Raw genomic sequence first — 3,562 nt, forward strand, 5'->3', positions numbered from 1 at the left:
AGATTTCACTGCGTCACTTTTAGGATGCTGTTGCGTCAAAACCTTGCGCCTGCCTCACAGCAGGCGTAAGACTGACGCAAGCCCTTTCACATGGGGCTCTTTCCCCATGTGAAAGGACGCATTGCTGGAGATGCGTCACTTTTGTGACACACTCCAGCAATGCGTCACTTTTGCGCTTACAGATGCGTCAGAAATACTGACGTATCTGTAAGTCCTTGCGACATGATGCGTCATACATTAAATATGACGCATCATTGGTGTCGCAAGGAGTGCGCAGTGAAAAGTGACGCATCGCTGTTTTCACGCAGCGATGCGTCACTTTTCATAAATGAGGCCCCTAGTACTTTCTCTGATGATTGGGACTTTGAAAATATTAATAATACAATGTCAGATTTAGAAATGTCAGCAAAATTTACAGAACATGATAATTTACAGGGTTCATCGAATTATGAAGAAATGTATTGCTTTAATCATTTTGGGCATCATTATTTGCATAAATCTGCTAATCCTAGAAATGCTTTCTGTTATAATCAATGGGAACATTGTCCAACTCCGCCAAAAAGCAGTTCGAAAACATTTTATGAGAAATTTCCATACTTCTCAGGGTTTAATATCACTGATCCAGAAACGTTTTATTTTAAAATTATGAATAAGACAGGAATGAAAAACATGTTGACAAACACTAAACTGATATATTCTGAAACATTTCATGAAAAAATGTCTACATTTGGTTTTGAATTTTGGAAAAACAGCATTTAAAAAAAACGTTTTTATTTCCATTTTATCATAACTTAACAGTACAATCATGTAATCAGCAGTACGCACATCCATTTCCCCCACCCACCACCCTCCCCACAGTACCTTAGTTAAATATTTCATTCCGATCCTGCCCAATGTCCAAAGTGCCGTATTGCGGTTGTCTATATGTTTGGGACACCTGAGTCCCCAGGGTGTATTCATACAGCCGTTTAATTGGCTACTTTTCAAGTACCCCTCATAGCCCCCACCCAAACCATGATAGTGTCTCCATTTTCCCCAGACCTTACGAAACTTCTTCGGGCATCCCCTTGCTTTGTAAGTGACCCTCTCAGCAGCCATATGCAGGTCTAAACCTTTCCTCCATTCATCCAGCCTTGGCAGTTGTGATGCGCCCCAATACTTGGCTATGTCTCTTTTAGCCACTACTAACGCCAATACCAGAAAGATCAGTAAGGGGCGCATTAGGTCCACATCATTGGTCATACCCAGGAGGGCCAACCTAGGCTCCGGTTGGAGGTGAATCTCCAGCACCTCACTCAACTGCTCAAAGACTTTACCCCAGTAAACCTGTATCTTGCTACATGACTATATGGTGGGATAGAAGTTCCCCTCTATGTCTCTGCATCTAAGGCACGTTGTGTTCTCCGTCCTCCCCATTTTGTGGAGCCGTACCCTGTCATAGTAGGTTCTGTGGAGCACATTAAACTGGATGAGGCGCAGTCGGGATTTAATTGCCACCTCTCTGGGTTGCATCAGTACAATGTCACAGTCGATATCCTCCATGTCTCCCACCTCGGTCTCCCACGTCCTTCTAAGCTTAGCCAGATCGCCCAACATGTTATTTGTCAAAGTTTTATACGTAAGTGAGACCCCCTTTTCTGGAATGCGCTCCTGTAGGAGGCGTCCCTCTAGAGGCGCGTACTCCGGCAGTTCGTTTGCCTGGATATCTTGGGCCCGCCAAGCATGTCGTAGCTGCGCGTATTTGAAGAACTGTGTACGGTGCAGTCCAAAATCCGAGCTTAGAGCCGTGAATGGTTTTAGCGCTCCCCTGGCCACTATGTCCCCCAAAGTGAAAATACCTAGATCGTTCCATCTCTGGAAGCCCTTTAATTTGTTTAATTCTGTTAGCCATGTACAATGCCATATCGGTGTCTGTCTTGTGGGTTTCATTCCCCACCCAGTGCGTTTCATAGCCTTATTCCAGAGTTGCAAAGTGATTCCTGTAGCCGGGAGTATCTGCCCCCGTCTGGCGCCCCCATATAGATAGTACACCAATGGCCTGTGGGACATCCTGTGTCTTTCAAGGGCGTACATGGGATGATCTGCCTGCGCGTGTATCCAATTATTGATCGGAGCTAAGTGTTCCGCCCAGTAGTATGCTTCTAGATTCGGGAGTGAAATCCCTCCGCTGTACTGATGTCTCTGGAGGGTGTGTTCAGCGACACTCTGGGTTGTTTACCCAGTCAAGGGAAGGATCTCAGCTCAGCATGTATTGTCTCGAACACTTTTGAGGAAAGTGGATAATACTCATTCTGTAGGGCGTACAGAAACTTGGGCAGTGTGATCATCTTGAACATCGCTGCCCGCCCTAAGAGTGTGAGAGGGAGCTGCCTCCATCGGACCGCATCCGTTGTGAAGTTCACTAGAATTCGTTGCAAGTTCTGTCGATATGACAGCTGTTGGTCCAGGCTGACATAGACACCGAGATATTTGAAACCCTCTACGGTCGTCAACAGTCATCCCGGGAGGACCGGCCAGTTTCCCTGTCCCTTAGGGTCGTAAAGAATCGATTTCTGCCAGTTAATCTGGTAGCCCGCGTACTGCCCATATTGTTCTAGTTCCCGGAACATTTCAGGTATTGTCGTCTCTGGGCAAGTGATATACAAGAGGATATCATCCGCGTATAGCAATATTTTTTCTTCTGCAGAGTCCCTCTCTCCTCTTTTGAATCCCCTAATGGCTACATTCTGGCGAATCTTAGCAGCGAGCACTTCTATTGTAAGCGCAAAGAGGAGGGGAGATAACGGGCATCCCTGTCGGGTCCCTCTACGGACCTGGAACTTTCGTGACATTACCCCGTTTACTCTTACCCTGGCACTAGGTTCAGTGTACAGCAGCCGGACCCATTGTCGGTATTTGGGGCCGAACCCGAATTTTTGCAAGACACCCTCAAGGAATGGCCAATGAACCACGTCAAAGGCCTTCTCGGCGTCCAGGGATAGGAACCAGTGTAGGTCCTCCCTCCCTTGTACTTCCTGTAGCCAGTTATGGGTGTGACGGAGATTTAACCTGGTGGCTCTCTCTGGAAGGAAACCCGTGTGGTCTAGTTGTACCAGGTCTGATATCACTGTACGTAGCCGTAGTGCCAGGATCGTTGCCAAGAGTTGTGCCTCTGTATTCAAGAGGGAGATGGGGCGATACAAGGCGCAGTCTACCTGCGGTTTCAGCAAATACTTCCGCGATCTGAGCATCAGATCCAACAAGCAATCCCTCTGAGTCCCTGAGTTGCTCCACCCATCTGGCTGCGCGCTCCTTCTTACTGAGCTACGCACACAGTTTGCTCAATTTATCCCCTACATCATAGAGGCAGTGTAGGGTGGCTAGGGCCTGGGTTCTGGCCTCCCCCGTCACTAGTTCTCTATATTGCTTCTGCTGGTCTGTTAGTTTCCTAAGTATTCCATCTTCTTTTGAGGCCTGATAGTCCCTTTCCAAGTCTAGAATAGCCGTCTCCAACGCCGTCGTTTCAGCGTGGAGCTTCCTCCTTTCCTCCGCCAGCCTGCATTGTACCCTGTCTCGCATCACC

This window comes from Lissotriton vulgaris, chromosome 2_1 (genome assembly GCF_964263255.1).
Source record: "Lissotriton vulgaris chromosome 2_1, aLisVul1.2, whole genome shotgun sequence".
NCBI classification, from domain to species: Eukaryota; Metazoa; Chordata; class Amphibia; order Caudata; family Salamandridae; genus Lissotriton; species Lissotriton vulgaris.